This window comes from Thalassophryne amazonica, chromosome 20 (genome assembly GCF_902500255.1).
Source record: "Thalassophryne amazonica chromosome 20, fThaAma1.1, whole genome shotgun sequence".
In the NCBI taxonomy this organism is placed as follows: domain Eukaryota; kingdom Metazoa; phylum Chordata; class Actinopteri; order Batrachoidiformes; family Batrachoididae; genus Thalassophryne; species Thalassophryne amazonica.
In genome coordinates, this window is record NC_047122.1 from 23,256,822 (window position 1) to 23,273,970 (window position 17,149).

The window sequence follows — 17,149 nt, forward strand, 5'->3', positions numbered from 1 at the left end:
GTGATTGTAAAGTAGGATTTCTGTGACATAAACCTCTTGATGAATTTTCAACTTGATCAACTTGTAATTTTGACAAAACCTCTTGATCAACTTGTAATTTTGACAAAATATGTAATTGCCTTTAATGTTGTTATCAGGACAGAGTCATTTCTAAAATATGAATTTGAGCACAATAAGTGGAGCGCTTCTACTTGTGCAAATGTCTTTTGACTTTGATTCGTGGACATTTTTAATGATCCGTTCATTTATTGTTAAAATATAAAATGAAACAGCTTTTTAAAAAATAATAGAGTTTTGCCGGTAATCTACAGATGTCTCTTGAGCTTGAGTCCCGTTGGCTGTTGGATAGTGTAGTTTTAAAATGACTGGAATTGGTAAGTGGCATACTCCCAGTAGTTGCATGGTTGTCTTAGTTAGTTGGTTGTCTTCATACTATACTTTTGTGCCACTGATTTGGCCTACAATGTTTTTGTTCATGGGTTGAAAAGGTTTCTGCAAAGTAAAGCATCTACCATATTTTCATTGTTGTATGTGAATTTTCTGGGAGCTAGCTTCTGTCCTTCAGCCTAGCTGCTGTTTTAACGGAACTTAACGTATACTAATACTAGCTTGTTTATACTGGGTAGGTTTCCTTATGGACCACAAAGCCTACAGGTTCCAGTCCCCCATCTGGACCTGATGATGGACTGTCAACTTCAACAGAGATTGTGGTAGGAGGCGTGAGGCTCTGCAGCCAGTGCATGCTCATGTAGACCTGTGTGTTCTGTTTTGTTTTTGTTTATGCATCTAAACTGTCCACAAACAACGTGGGGCCATGCGGATTATATGAAGGGTGAATCTTGCAGCTGCTGAATTTGACAGCACAGGCTCATATCCGATACTAAATAGAGGGAGGAAAAGTGAACTCTTGCAATATACTTAGTTGGGAGGCAATAATCTGCTCCTTATTATTGTTAAGAGAACTTTTCTTTCTTAATAACAAGGAGTCACAGTCACTTTTTTTTTTGAGTGACTGTGACTTAAAGTTGTCTTATTTACTGTTAAACAATGCACAGTAGCTTGAGCTTTGTATTTTTTAATCACTCTTTTAGATTTACTGTTGTATACTGTATTTTGCAATTGGTGCAAATTACTTACTTACATTCTGACACATTTCTCACATTTATAGTGGCAAATATAGAATATAAATAATCAGATGGAAAGTATAGATCCATTTGTTGTTATGGTGTTAAAAATGTTAATAACCGGGACGCAATGCACGGGTTTGATGACGGGCAAAAAACACAGTCTACCCACTTCAAAAATGTAGACTACACCACTGGTTGGAAATCTCACAGGTCACAACCTATTGAACAGACTTAAAATGGTAATGAGACTCCAACATGTACAGCTTGTGGGGAGGAACCTGAGATGTCATTCCACTTTTTGGGCCAGTATCCAGCATTTGGTTCCTTTATTTTGGAACCTGACCACACTAGGAATCTAAAGTTAAGAAGCCTGGTATCCTGTATCAAATGTACTAAAAGGTTTAACTAAGTAGGTTCACTTGGGGGAGCAATGGGCCCTTTTGTGGCCTGCATTCTGCTGGGCTGATAGTCCACCGCCTCTTCCCTACCCTATACGAGGTCTGTTACAAAAGTATCGGACCGTTTTATTTTTTGCAAAAACCTGATGGATTTGAATCATGTGTGCTTGCATGAGCCAACCTTGAACCTTCGTGCGCATGCCTTTATTTTTTCACGCCTGTCGATTGCATCATTTGCTGGTAAGCAGCCTTTGTGTGAGGACGTGTTGTGTTCTCGGTGGATTTTCATTGCAAGGAAAAAGACGGAATGTCTGGAGCTGCACCGCATCAAATTTTGCCAGAAACTGGGCGACAGCCAGGTGGAAACCATTCGGATGATTCAGATGGCTTTCGGTGACTTTTCAGTCGTGTAACTATCCGAGAAATTGTGGAAGAGGTGGGCATGTCACAGCATGTCCTGTGAGACTTCAACACGAAAGTGCAGCTTCGGCACGAATTTCACCTCCACTCTTTTCATGGCCAAATCTTCTGTCACAGTGGAATGTGCCGAAAAAGTGCTGATGTCCACCTCTTCCTCAATTTCTCGGATAGTCACTCAATGGTCCCGCATCACCACAGCGTTCACTTTGGAAATGATCTGGTCATTTCGGCATGTTGATGGCCTCCTGGAGTGTGGCTCGCTGTCCACCGTTGTGTGGACATCTTTAAAACGGTTGTACCGCTCCTTAATCTGTGTGATGCCCCAAGGTTGGCTGATACAAGCACATGTGATTCAAATCCATCAGGTTTTTGCAAAAAATAAAAATGTCCAATACTTTACTAACAGACCTCGTATTTAATACTTGATTTGAGACACTGTTCATTAAAATTAGTAGGATGCGTGTTTTAGTGAGGTGGACACGACAGTGGATCGTCTATGTAGAAGTTGTTTTGCCTATTTTGGCTATAAAATAATGACCAACTGGAAAAAATAAAGATAGATTAAAATGAACTGGACAGGATGGGTGGAGAGATTAATAAAACTGCTGCTACGCCGTGTCAGTCTTTTCAAAACCATAATGATCAAATTTAAAAGCGATCTCTCTCTCTCACACACACACACACACACACAGGTGTGGTCTGATCATTAAATGCTTCGACTGTATGAGTCAAGAGTAAAATATTCATTTAAGTTCCGATTAAATGACAGACCTCCATACACAATGTTTCTTGGCCCAGTTGATGATATGGAAATTATTATGGTAGCCAACACATGTAAAAGCAAAAAGTCAACTGATCATAATGATGTACATATGGCCTTAGTAAAGCAAATAATTACAGAAATGGCTAAACCATTAACTTATATACATATTTAATAAAGCATTTCAAACTGGAATTATTCCAAATGGTTTGAAAGTGGCAAACAGATACTTCTATTCAAATCAAGATCTTTTTACTAACTACAGGCCAGTGTCTTTATTGTCACAATTTTTTAAGATACTGGAAAAACTTTACAATAACAGATTGAATAAATTTATTGAATGACACAACTTGCTTGATGAAAGTCCAGATGGGTTCAGAGTGAAAAGGTCCACTGTACTGGCTTTGTTCAATGTAATAGACGAGATCAATAAACATGTGGACCAAAGGGAATTAGTAATTGGTTTATTTACTGATCTAAGAAAGGCTTTCGACACAGTTGATCACAACATATTATTTCAAAAGATGGAACTCTATGGGATCAGAGGAGTAGCTCTGAATTGGATTAAAACCTTTTTACAAAACCAGAAACAGTTTGTTGAATTTTGTGGACCGTTGTTCTACATATCTGGACATTGTTTGCGGGGTTCCCCAGGGCTCTGTGTTGGGACCAAAATTATGTATTCTATATATCAATGATTTATGTAAAGATTTGGATGTGTTTAAAGGAGTTCTCTTTGCAGATGACACAAACTTTTTTTTTTCAGGAGAGAATTTGCGACAATTTGATTTAAGATTTTATTTGATTTAAGAACTGAAATGATATAGTTGAAGAGATGGTTTGATACTAACAAGTTGTAACTAAATTGGTCTAAAACTAAAATTATGCTATTTGGAAATTACAAAAAGGATGTACATATACAGTTAAATATACCTGGGGTAAACATAGCATGTGTCAAAGAGAATAAGTTGTTAGGTGTGATTATTGATGATAGAATTAACTGGAAAGCTCATTTTCAACACATTCAAAAGAAAACATCCAAAAGTATTGCAGTATTAAATAAGGCAAAGCACATTCTTGATGGTAAATCACTACGCACTCTGTATTGTGCATTGATTGCACCTTACTTGATGTACTGTGCTGAAGTCTGGGGCAATAGCTATAAAACTACAGTGCAACCATTATTCATCCTTCAAAAAAGAGCATTAAGAATAATTCACAATGCAGGGTATCGGGACCATATCAATCCATTGTTCATTAAATCGAAGATATTAAAACTTTATGAAATGATTTCATTCAAGACTGTTCAATTGATGTATAAAGCGAAAAATAAGCAATCACCATTTAGAATTCAAGAATACGAGGTCTATTAGACAATAAACCGACCCTTTTATTTTTTTTTAACTATATGGATTTGAATGACGTGCGATTCCACCAATCATGCTTGAACCCTCGTGCGCATGCATGAGTTTTTTCACGCGTGTCGGTGACGTCATTTCCCTGTGGGCAGGCCTTGAGTGAGATGTGGTCCCGCCCTCTCGGCTGAATTCCTTTGTTTCACACGCTGCTCGAGACGGCGTGCATTGCTTTATCAAAATTTTTTTCTGGACCTGTGAGGAATATCCGAGTGGATACTATTCGAGAAATTAAGCTGGTTTTCGGTGAAAAGTTTAATGGCTGATGAGAGATTATGGGGTGTTTCTGTCGGTGTAAGGACTTCCCACTGAGCAGGACGTCCTGCAGCGCTTCCAGGCGCCGTCGTCGGCCTGTTTCGAGCTGAAAACATCCTAATTTAAGGCTTAATTCACCCAGGACGTCGTGAGAGAACAGAGAAGATTCAGAAGAGGCCGGCATGAGGACTTTATGCGGACATTCCACTGTTTAAGGACATTTTTTAATGAAAGACGTACGCGCAAATTCGCTGAGTCGTTTCCGTGACGACTCGACGAATCTGTGTGCGCCGCGACAGGAAAAACACCTCCGTGTTGAAAACCATTTGTAAAATTCAGGCGGCTTTTGATGGCTTTCAACAAGTGAGTAACTGAGAAATTGTTTAACAGCTTGGGCATGTTCCAACTTATCCGTTAAGGTTTCCAACGGAGGTGTTTTTTCTGTGGCGACCCCCCGCGGTCGGGTCCGGCCCGACATGCAACTCTGCCCGCACGTTCTTTCATTACAAAATGTCCGTTAACAATGGAATGTCCGAATAAACTCCTCATGCCGACTTCTTCTGAAAGTTCTCTATTCTCTGACGACTTACTGGGTCAACAGAGCCTGAAATGTGGAAGTTTTCAACTTGAAACGGCGAGACGCTGCCGCCTCGAAGCGCAGATCGCCGTCGGGCGCTGTGGGCCGTCCTTAAAGCGACACTACCAGACCAAAATCTCTCATCAACCGTTAAAATTTTTACCGAAAACCAGCTGAATTTATCGAATGGTGTCCACTCAGTTGTGCCTTAGAGTTTTGAAAAAATTTTGATCAAACAAAGCAGCAGTCTCTGAGCCATTCCTAAACAATGAAAAAAACGACGAGAGGGTGGACCACTCCTCACTCAAAGACTGCCCACAGGCGAATGACGTAACCGGCAGGCGTGAAAAAACTCTCGCATGCCCACGAGGGTTCAAGCATGTCTGATGTAATCACACGTGATTCAAATCCATATGGTTTTTGAAAAAAAATAATAAGGTCGGATACTTTTCTAATAGACCTCGTATTTTATGCAAAGAGAAGGAATGTATAATTTAAGCGGTTTGTATAATTTTAAAATTGCTGGTGCTAGGACAACCAGGAAATCCTTCTGTCTCCATTTGTGGTCCGAAAAAATGGAATAATCTACCTGAGAAACTCAAGCAATGTCCAGATATCAACCGGTTCAAATATTTATACAAAGACATGGTATTCTCCAAATATGTATTTGAGGAAAGTGGTTGAGTTGTGTTGTGTGAAGCTGTTATAATTGAACCTTTTCTACTGAAATATGTAGATGGTAACCAGCTCCTGTTGGGAGCTGTTGGGAAATATTTGTTTTCTTTTAATTGTAATTATGAGGTGCTCTTTTTCTGGTTTGATTTGACTTCATGGAGGGGTGTAGGTGTTGATAAGCTTTGTTTCTGCCTACGCCTTTAGGCACAGTGTACATTGTTTATTTTTTTCTTACTGTCTTTTTACTTTGACTACGTTGTTTATGAGTTTTGTTGTTGTATATGAGTGAACTTTTGTTGCAATAAATTCAGTTCAATTCAGGGTTGATAATTATCACTCAAAATTCTCAGTACAAACTGATTTTATCATAAAGTACATGAGAAGTTCAAGTTGCCAAATTGTTACACATTTTGCTTATTTATAAATAATACATATCTTCATAATTTTTCTAAAATTTGAGTTGACATGTGTCTGAAGCTTTTCACAGCGACAAACTAAATTTTTTTTACATTTCTCGTTGTGCCATCAGTTTCCTCTGGTTCCTTTTCTAGACTGATCAAATTCTGCTCAGATATTAGTTGCATTAAATTATTTGTTTAGTGCTTTTCAAAATGACACAACAGAGAATTAAAATCAAAGAAATGTCATAAGATCTTTGTAAGGTGCAAAAGAGAGGATATGAAAATAAAAAATCAAAGTATGGATGGACATTGATGTAGGTCTTGTTACCTTGGAGTAGTCCTTTAGAGACAGGGGTTTGACCAGCTGCTGACAATCTTCAGGTGTTGGACTGACATTGCTCAGAACCAACCCGGCAAAGAGGAACTGGATGGTCAGCCACAGCATCATGGTGGACAAAAACACAGATTCAGAAGACCTGAAGGTGCTCACAGCCCAAAACACTGAACTTCACTGACAGCATCACAGCTTTTAAAGAAACAGATGACTGAGAGAGAGAGAGAGAGAGAGAGAGAGAGAGAGAGAGAGAGAGAGAGAGAGAGAGAGAGAGAGAGAGAGAGAGAGAGAGAGAGAGAGCATCCTGTAAACATCAATACCCAGAAAGCCTCCAGCTGTCAATCAACAGTTGATTCCTCGAGGTATTGATTCCGCTAACAGCACATACTGTTAAATACACATGCATGTACAACCCCTGGCAAAAATTATGGAATCACCGGCCTCGGAGGATGTTCATTCAGTTGTTTAATTTTGTAGAAAAAAAGCAGATCACAGACATGACACAAAACTAAAGTCATTTCAAATGGCAACTTTCTGGCTTTAAGAAACACTATAAGAAATCTAGAAAAAAAGATTGTGGCAGTCAGTAACGGTTACTTTTTTAGACCAAGCAGAGGAAAAAAATATGGACTCACTCAATTCTGAGGAATAAATTATGGAATCACCCTGTAAATTTTCATCCCCAAAACTAACACCTGCATCAAATCACATCTGCTTGTTAGTCTGCATCTAAAAAGGAGTGATCACACCTTGGAGAGCTGTTGCACCAAGTGGACTGACATGAATCATGGCTCCAACACGAGAGATGTCAGTTGAAACAAAGGAGAGGATTATCAAACTCTTAAAAGAGGGTAAATCATCACGCAATGTTGCAAAAGATGTTGGTTGTTCACAGTCAGCTGTGTCTAAACTCTGGACCAAATACAAACAACATGGGAAGGTTGTTAAAGGCAAACATACTGGTAAACCAAGGAAGACATCAAAGTGTCAAGACAGAAAACTTAAAGCAATATGTCTCAAAAACCGAAAATGCACAACAAAACAAATGAGGAACGAATGGGAGGAAACTGGAGTCAACGTCTGTGACCGAACTGTAAGAAACCGCCTAAAGGAAATGGGATTTACATACAGAAAAGCTAAACAAAAGCCATCATTAACACCTAAACAGAAAAAAACAAGGTTACAATGGGCTAAAGAAAAGCAATTGTGGACTGTGGATGACTGGATGAAAGTCATATTCAGTGATGAATCTCGAATCTGCATTGGGCAAGGTGATGATGCTGGAACTTTTGTTTGGTGCCGTTCCAATGAGATTTATAAAGATGACTGCCTAAAGACAACATGTAAATTTCCACAGTCATTGATGATATGGGGCTGCATGTCATGTAAAGGCACTGGGGAGATGGCTGTCATTACATCATCAATAAATGCACAAGTTTACGTTGATATTTTGGACACTTTTCTGATGTTTAAGGATGATGAAATCATTTTTCAAGAAGATAATGCATCTTGCCATAGAGCAAAAACTGTGAAAACATTCCTTGCAAAAAGACACATAGGGTCAATTTCATGACATAGGGTTAATGTCAATGAGCAGATCTGATTTGATGCAGGTGTTAGTTTTGGGGATGGAAATTTACAGGGTGATTCCATAATTTATTCCTCAGAATTGAGTGAGTCCATATTTTTTTCCTCTGCTTGGTCTAAAAAAATAACTGTTACTGACTGCCACAATCTTTTTTTCTTGATTTCTTATAGTGTTTCTTAAAGCCAAAAAGTTGCCATTTGAAATTACTTTAGTTTTGTGTCATGTCTGTGATCTGCTTTTTTTTCTACAAAATTAAACAACAGACTGAACATCCTCCGAGGCCGGTGATTCCATAATTTTTGCCAGGGGTTGTATTGCAAACCATGTTTGGTATGGTTTGCATGTACATGCAAACCATAAATAACACAATAAACCAAAAAACCTCATGATTTATGACCCCCATCCCCTCCCCTTCTCCCACCCCTCCCCCTCCCAAGCCCCACCTCCATCCCCCTCCCTCCTCACAAGCCCCACCTCCAAACCCCACCCCCAGGCCCCACCTCCCCTGCCCCTCCCACCTGCGTCTAATAATTTAATATCCTTTTATATTTTTTAATTCCTGAATTAAAGAACAATTAAAAAATAGCCATATCTTTAATGTAATTATGGGAGGATTTCTTTAATGTAGTAATTATGATATAATTAAATGTGAATATCTGAAACAGTCACCAGCGCCTAATATTTTAATATCCTTTTATATTTTTTAATTCCTGAATTAAAGAACAATAAAAAAAAAACTGTATCTTTAACATAATTATGGGAGGATTTCTTTAATACACTAAGGAGGGTTAATTCGTTTGCAGCACATCCAAGCGCTCCTGAAGGCCGAACGCCTTTAAGGTGCACACAGAGTGGCTCACTAACATGAATATTTATGAAGTAATTACATTCGTTGTTAAAATAAAAGTATTTTTTGAAGTAATTAAAGAAATAGCCTTTAGTTTCTTTGTAAAGTAACTTTTGTTGACTTTTACAGAAGCCTGTCAGTGAAACAAGAGCCTCCATGGATCTTAAAAGTGTGTGTGTGTGTGTGTGTGTGTGTGTGTGTGTGTGTGTGTGTGTGTGTGTGTGTGTGTGTGTGTGTGTGTGTGTGTGTGTGTGTGTGTGTGTGTGTGTGTGTGTGTGTGTGTGTGTTTGTCACCAGATGGTACAACTGCAAAGTAATAATGTTTTTTTTTTATTTCCTAACTTTTACAGAATTTCAAAGGTAATTTTCTGTTGGCACACAAATAAAAATAATAAATTCTAAAAAGCTGTGCTTCATTCATGAGACTGAAATTGAGGTACAAGACTCTGTGCGGGGTGAGAAATACGCAACATTCTTCAAAGCAGACCAACCAGACGGCTTCTTATCGGAAGAATTTCTGAAGACGATTAAAGTCGCTGTGGCTCATTGACTTCTGATGGTCATCAAAACTTACAGACAGAAACTCTGCTGCGGGTGTCAGATCGATCATCCCAGCCAGAAAAATCATGAGTGTCTGGAACGGTTAAATGAATACTTTTACACTGGACACTTTGACCGACTCATGACAAAACTGTGGACCCCACAGTTCATCCCAGCGGTCTTAAAACTCCTGGCACAGCGGTTCATAAACCCATCAGCGCAGAGGGTACATGGTGTTGTGGAAACATTCTTACTGAACTGAAATATTGTGATAACTTCGCCCGCCTGGACGTGGAGGACCTGGAGGACCTGGAAGCTGTCTGATGTCCTGTGTTCTTTATGAATTAAACCGATGCTGACATGCAACACAGCCAGCTGCAAGAGCTCAGCTCAGATGTATGGAAAGACATTCATGCCAAAATGTCTGAAAGGAAATGCTTTTGACAAAAACTACAGATTTTATTTATTTATGTCCAGAGATCAAGGATCCACCATGTAGCGTTTATTATGTCCAAAGTTTAAGGATCCAGTGTCCAATTTCATATTTATTTACTTTAAGACTCAATAAAATGTTGTTCAATTCAATTTAATTTAATCAGCTTATAAAGCACCAAATCGCAACAAAAGCCATCTCAAGGCACCTCACATAGAACAGTTCAACATAAAAAAATTAAATAAAAATTAAAAAATTAAAATACATAATTAAAAACAGAAGTAAAAGAATAAAACAGATAAAAATAAAAACTATTCATAAGAAAGAGAATAAAAATAGGCTTTAAGGCTTGACTTAAAAATGTCCGCAGACTCCAACTGCCTCACGGTCGCAGGAAGACCATTCCACAGAGCTGGTGCACGATAAGAAAAAGCTGTTTGACCCGCTGACATAGAAAAGCTGTAAAGCCTACTTTTAGTACACAAAAAATTCACAAGAGGTATTGATAAGGAATCGGGTCGATAAGCGGAATCGATAATGGTATTGATAAAATCTTATCGATACCCATCCCTAATAAACACACAGGGTGAAGTCGAGGATCATTGACATGCTCGTCTGCAACATCAGCACTGGCGAGGTGATTTTTTGATACACTTGATGAAGTTCTGAGGTATGTTTTATTTTGTTCATTATATTCGATTTATTTTTCATGATTTTATTTCCACTAGTGACACATAGTTCTTGTTTCTGTAAAAAATAACTAAATTTGACACATTCAGTTCTATAAAATTCAGCTTGACGTATGAATACTAGATCTCTATTGTTTGAAATTCAACTGTGGAGGAAATACTAATGATCCTGACTTTAATGTCATTGTGGCAACTCATAATATGTGGACAAAAACCCAGTTACGTGTTACCGCTATGCAGTTGTGTGTACTGTAATAAAACTGATTTTGGTGTGATTTGGAGGTTATAAGGATTTTGTGCTGATTTTATGGATTTTCTCACTTGGTTATACAGGTGGACCCTCAAAGGGGTTAACATGTATGCAGGCCGATTTGTCATGAGGCATGTCCAGTAGGCTTTTTTGCAGTTGCGCACTTGGGGGGTGTTTGTCAGGAAAATGATCATTTCTCTACATTGATTATTACAGACCTGCAGCGGGTCTGTAATCAACTTTTCTGCAGCGCTGCTTGGCTTTGAACCTTGAACCAATCGAAGCAGTGATTCGCAGGTCGAAGCAGTGCTTCGATCTACAATTTGTGGATTGATTGCTTTATTTCGCTTTATCCTCATTTTTCCCCGTTAAAACCCTGAAGAGCATATATCTGTGAGTAATATTAATATTTTTATGTTAAACCGACCTGTTATGGTCTTCTGAAACAGTTGATAGGTGTATTTTATAACTTAAAAATGGGACCGATGCTGACGCGTTAGCATGTCTATGGCGTTTTCAATGTTAAAGTTAGCATTAAGCTGTTCGCGTCAGCACGTTTGTGTTGTTTTCTGTATAATTAATGGCTCAGCATTCGTTGTCGTAAAAGAGTCAAATTGTAATTTTTTTAATTTATTTTTATTCATATATTATAGCAACAACAATATTAGTCTACATAATAGACAATAATAGTCAATAATAATAATAGACTAATAACGTTACAATTTTAGAGAAAGAGACAAAAAGAACCTAATGAAACAAAACACAACAGAAAAGATAAAACCATGTAACAATGAAAATAAATAAATACATATAGAAATAAATAACTGTTTCCTGTGAACACCTAGTGAGTAGCCTACTCTCATTTAGGTTTTGAAACCTTGTTTCTGAAGTGTTTTTGTCTGATGTGCACAATTTTCAGTATTTTGACTAATACTACCAGTCATTTACAAGCCTAGATAAACTTTTATATATATATATATATATATATATATATATAAAATCAGTCTGTTTTGGATTATTAACATCTACTTGTACTTTTACTTTCAATACTTGAGTACATTTAGTGTACATTACTTGTCATACTTAAGTACAATAAATACAAGATACTTTAAGACTTTTACTTGAGTAGCATTTCAATCAGTGACTTGAACGTCTACCAAAGTCGTTTTTTTAGTGGGTATCTGTACTTTTACTTAAGTGTGATTTTCCGGTACTTTATACAACACTGCCAAGTGCTAAGGATACATGCTATCCAGTCACAGCAGATGAAACTTTTTTAAACTACTGAGCAAACATCATTGTTAGACTTTTTTAGGTTCAATGCTTCCACGGCGTGTAGATGTTATGGCGCCAGTGACCCCATGGCCTTGGCGGAGGTTTGCACTCTCTGAGTGCTTCTAGTTCTTCATGTTTTCCTTTATGTAAGCGTGGCTTTAATAAACATGAACAAATGCTTTTATTCTTCATGTTTTTTTCTCTCTGTAAGTGGAACAAAATTTTTTTCTTCATGTTTTCCTTTGTGGCTTTAAAGTAGACCTGCACTGAAATAAATGTGGTCAGCTCTCAGAAAGAAATAGCTGATATGTATTTATAAGACCCTTATGAATGCAGTAAAGTAAATCTGTAAGCCCATATTTGTAATTCAGCGGAGAAATCTTCGTTTAAAAATGACAAATTTGCAGCTAAAATTTGGCCCTCTGTGAAAACTGCTTGTACATCCAGGTCATTGCAGTGACGTCCGGCAGAAGATGGAGCGCTCCCGCCTTCAGTCCGATCCTGCATTGAAATTGATTTTATCTGTTAGTAATGTTACTGTTATACACGTCCTGGTTTCAGTATCCAAAAGTAAGCTGCAATGAATGTGAGATACAGCTCTGCATGCTCAGCGGCGACATCGACAGCGGGCGACATTCTTCCCCGACGCCTCACTCTCCGCCTCTGCTGCGCTTAATGAGTCTGCATGCTCAGTAAACTCTGCAGCGGGCCACTCACATCGCCCCCGTGTCTGCTGTGCAGCCGCATCACCTCTCTGTCTACTGAATGGAGGTGCAGCCAACTTGGCACAAGTCCAGAGACTACGCTCGCTGTCTCACTGAGCGGCCGGTGACCCTGTTGCTCACAAGGACAGACTTCTTGCGGCAAAATCTGCAGCGCTGCACGTCTTGGTAATCTGAGCCGCAGAGCTCCATGGCCGCTGAGAGAGGTTATATCTTTTTAATGACTTGGATTCTTTGTGGGTCCCGCCTCCGTACCCCCGCGACGGAGGCGAAAGACAGTAGATTTTCAATGCGACACCAATCAGTCAAATGGGCGTATGAAAAAGTCCCCAAAAATCATTTTCAAGCACAAATAAAAGAAATGTGTACTCACCAAACGTGCCGCAAGACAATATGAAGTTTTAAAAAAAATAGATCCTTCCGTATAAGACAAGAAAAAGGTGCAGATGCAAACTGACGTAAATCCACAAATTACAGTTGGCGCGCGCAATGCATGCTGGGAGAGGGTCTTCTCTCTGACGTCTCGGCAGCATCCCGGATGTGCTGACAGTTTTGCGGAGGGCTAAATTTTAGCTGTAAATTTGTCATTTTTAAACAAAGATTTCTCCGTTGAATGACAGATCTGGGCTTGCAGATTTACTTTACTACATTCAGAAGGATCTTATGCGTAAATATAAGTCATTTTTTGGTCCAAAGATCTGACTGCATTTATTCCAATGCAGGTCTGCTTTAATAAACATGAACAAATGCTTTTATTCTTCATGTTTTTTTCTCTATGTAAGTGGAACAAATGTTTTTTTTCTTCATGTTTTTTTTCTCTATGTAAGTGGAACAAATGTTTTTTTTCTTCATGTTTTCCTTTATGTAAGTGTGGCTTTAATAAACATGAACAAATGCTTTTTTTCTTCATGTTTTTTCTCTATGTAAGAGGAACAAATTTTTTTTCTTCATGTTTTCCTTTATGTAAGTGTGGCTTTAATAAACATGAACAAATGCTTTTTTCTTCATGTTTTTCTCTATGTAAGTGGAACAAATGTTTTTTTTCTTCATGTTTTTTTTCTCTATGTAAGTGGAACAAATGTTTTTTTTCTTCATGTTTTCCTTTATGTAAGTGTGGCTTTAATAAACATGAACAAATGCTTTTATTCTTCATGTTTTTTCTCTATGTAAGAGGAACAAATTTTTTTTCTTCATGTTTTCCTTTATGTAAGTGTGGCTTTAATAAACATGAACAAATGCTTTTTTCTTCATGTTTTTCTCTATGTAAGTGGAACAAATGTTTTTTTTTCTTCATGTTTTTTCTCTATGTAAGAGGAACACATTTTTTTCTTCATGTTTTCCTTTATGTAAGTGTGGCTTTAATAAACATGAACAAATGCTTTTTTCTTCATGTTTTTTCTCTATGTAAGTGGAACAAATGTTTTTTTTTCTTCATGTTTTCCTTTATGTAAGTGTGGCTTTAATAAACATGAACAAATGCTTTTTTCTTCATGTTTTTTCTCTATGTAAGAGGAACAAATTTTTTTTCTTCATGTTTTCCTTTATGTAAGTGTGGCTTTAATAAACATGAACAAATGCTTTTTTTCTTCATGTTTTTCTCTATGTAAGTGGAACAAATGTTTTTTTTTCTTCATGTTTTTTCTCTATGTAAGAGGAACAAATTTTTTTTCTTCATGTTTTCCTTTATGTAAGTGTGGCTTTAATAAACATGAACAAATGCTTTTTTTTATGTTTTTCTCTATGTAAGTGGAACAAATGTTTTTTTTCTTCATGTTTTTTCTCTATGTAAGTGGAACAAATGTTTTTTTTCTTCATGTTTTCCTTTATGTAAGTGTGGCTTTAATAAACATGAACAAATGCTTTTTTCTTCATGTTTTTCTCTATGTAAGTGGAACAAATGTTTTTTTTTCTTCATGTTTTTTCTCTATGTAAGAGGAACAAATTTTTTTTTCTTCATGTTTTCCTTTATGTAAGTGTGGCTTTAATAAACATGAACAAATGCTTTTTTTTATGTTTTTCTCTATGTAAGTGGAACAAATGTTTTTTTTCTTCATGTTTTTTCTCTATGTAAGTGGAACAAATGTTTTTTTTCTTCATGTTTTCCTTTATGTAAGTGTGGCTTTAATAAACATGAACAAATGCTTTTTTTTTAATGTTTTTCTCTATGTAAGTGGAACAAATGTTTTTTTTTCTTCATGTTTTTTCTCTATGTAAGTGGAACAAATGTTTTTTTTCTTCATGTTTTCCTTTATGTAAGTGTGGCTTTAATAAACATGAACAAATGCTTTTTTTTATGTTTTTCTCTATGTAAGTGGAACAAATGTTTTTTTTCTTCATGTTTTTTCTCTATGTAAGTGGAACAAATGTTTTTTTTCTTCATGTTTTCCTTTATGTAAGTGTGGCTTTAATAAACATGAACAAATGCTTTTATTCTTCATGTTTTTTCTCTATGTAAGAGGAACAAAAATTTTTTCTTCATGTTTTCCTTTATGTAAGTGTGGCTTTAATAAACATGAACAAATGCTTTTTTTTTATGTTTTTCTCTATGTAAGTGGAACAAATGTTTTTTTTTTCTTCATGTTTTTTCTCTATGTAAGAGGAACAAATTTTTTTTTCTTCATGTTTTCCTTTATGTAAGTGTGGCTTTAATAAACATGAACAAATGCTTTGATTCTTCATGTTTTTCTCTATGTAAGAGGAACAAATTTTTTTTCTTCATGTTTTCCTTTATGTAAGTGTGGCTTTAATAAACATGAACAAATGCTTTTATTCTTCATGTTTTTTCTCTATGTAAGAGGAACAAATTTTTTTTCTTCATGTTTTCCTTTATGTAAGTGTGGCTTTAATAAACATGAACAAATGCTTTTTTCTTCATGTTTTTCTCTATGTAAGTGGAACAAATGTTTTTTTTCTTCATGTTTTTTCTCTATGTAAGAGGAACACATTTTTTTCTTCATGTTTTCCTTTATGTAAGTGTGGCTTTAATAAACATGAACAAATGCTTTTTTCTTCATGTTTTTTCTCTATGTAAGAGGAACAAATTTTTTTTCTTCATGTTTTCCTTTATGTAAGTGTGGCTTTAATAAACATGAACAAATGCTTTTTTCTTCATGTTTTTCTCTATGTAAGTGGAACAAATGTTTTTTTTTCTTCATGTTTTTTCTCTATGTAAGAGGAACAAATTTTTTTTTCTTCATGTTTTCCTTTATGTAAGTGTGGCTTTAATAAACATGAACAAATGTTTTTTTTTCTTCATGTTTTTTCTCTATGTAAGTGGAACAAATGTTTTTTTTTCTTCATGTTTTTTCTCTATGTAAGTGGAACAAATGTTTTTTTTTATTCATGTTTTTTCTCTATGTAAGAGGAACAAATGTTTTTCTTCATGTTTTCCTTTATGTAAGTGTGGCTTTAATAAACATGAACAAATGCTTTTTTCTTCATGTTTTTCTCTATGTAAGTGGAACAAATGTTTTTTTTTCTTCATGTTTTCCTTTATGTAAGTGTGGCTTTAATAAACATGAACAAATGTTTTTTTTTCTTCATGTTTTTTCTCTATGTAAGTGGAACAAATGTTTTTTTTTTTCTTCATGTTTTTCTCTATGTAAGTGGAACAAATGTTTTTTTTTCTTCATGTTTTCCTTTATGTAAATGTGGCTTTAATAAACATGAACAAATGCTTTTTTCTTCATGTTTTTCTCTATCTAAGAGGAACAAATTTTTTTTTCTTCATGTTTTTCTCTATGTAAGTGGAACAAATGTTTTTTTTTTCTTCATGTTTTTTCTCTATGTAAGAGGAACAAATTTTTTTTTCTTCATGTTTTCCTTTATGTAAGTGTGGCTTTAATAAACATGAACAAATGCTTTTATTTTTCATGTTTTTCTCTATGTAAGAGGAACAAATTTTTTTCTTCATGTTTTCCTTTATGTAAGTGTGGCTTTAATAAACATGAACAAATGCTTTTATTCTTCATGTTTTTTCTCTATGTAAGAGGAACAAATTTTTTTTCTTCATGTTTTCCTTTATGTAAGTGTGGCTTTAATAAACATGAACAAATGCTTTTTTCTTCATGTTTTTCTCTATGTAAGTGGAACAAATGTTTTTTTCTTCATGTTTTTCTCTATGTAAGAGGAACAAATTTTTTTCTTCATGTTTTCCTTTATGTAAGTGTGGCTTTAATAACAGAACAAATGTTTTTTCTTCATGTTTTTTCTCTATGTAAGAGGAACAAATTTTTTTCTTCATATTTTTCTTTATGTAAGTGGAAGAAATGTTTTTTCTTCATGTTTTCTCTATGTAAGAGGAACAAATGTTTTTTTTTTCTTCATGTTTTTTCTCTATGTAAGAGGAACAAATTTTTTCTTCATGTTTCCTTTATGTAAGTGGAACAAATGCTTTTTTTCTTCATGTTTTTTCTCTATGTAAGTGAACAAATGTTTTTTTTT